Here is a 955-nt window from a genome sequence, read left to right as displayed (position 1 = left end):
ACCCTGAGTGCACGGCCCCATGTGTCGGTGATTTTCTCGGACCCTGGTGGTCCGAGGTAGATACCGCTGCACAGATTCATGCGACAGGGCCTCCTGCAGACAATGCACTTTGATTTATTGCGCTATATCTAAGAGCACCCGAGATATCACCAGATATATGCTGGATTTTTACATGACTTTGTGTGACGGATACCGAAAATCTGTAATTTTCTCGGCCCCTGGTGGTCCGATGTCGTTCCTGCTGAACAGATTCATGCGCCAGGGCCTCCTGCAGATAAATCACTTTGGTTTATTGCGCTATCTCTAATAGCACCCGAGATATCACCAGATATATATTGGATTTTTCCCTGCCCCTGTGTGTCCGGCCCCATGAGACGGTGCTTGTCTCGGCCCCTGGTGGTCCGAGGTCGTTCCCGCTGCCCAGATTCATGCGCCAGGGCCTCCTGCAGATAAATCACTTTGGTTTATTGCGCTATCCCTAAAAGCACCCGAGATATCACCAGATATATATTGGATTTTTCCCTGAACCTGACAGTCCGGCCCCATGAGACGATGATTTCGTCGACCCCTGGTGGTCCGAGGTCGTTCCCGCTGCACAGATTCATGCGCTAGGGCCTCCTGCAGAAAATGCCCTTTGATTTATTGCGCTATATCTAATAGCACCCGAGATATCACCAGATATATGCTGGATTTTTACATGACTTTGGGTGACGGATACCGAAAATCTGTAATTTTCTCGGCCCCTGGTGGTCCGATGTCGTTCCTGCTGAACAGATTCATGCGCAAGGGCCTCCTACGGACAAGTGCACTTTGATTTATTGCGCTATCTCTAATAGCACCCGAGATATCACCAGATATATATTGGATTTTTCCCTGACCCTGAGTGTCCGGCCCCATGAGACAGTGGTTTTCTCGGCCCCTGGAGGTCCGAGGTCGTTCCCGCTGCACAGATTCA

This window comes from Nomia melanderi, unplaced genomic scaffold, assembly GCF_051020985.1.
Source record: "Nomia melanderi isolate GNS246 unplaced genomic scaffold, iyNomMela1 scaffold0014, whole genome shotgun sequence".
NCBI classification, from domain to species: Eukaryota; Metazoa; Arthropoda; class Insecta; order Hymenoptera; family Halictidae; genus Nomia; species Nomia melanderi.
The sequence above is the reverse complement of the archived record's forward strand: the minus strand, read 5'-3'. Positions refer to the sequence as shown.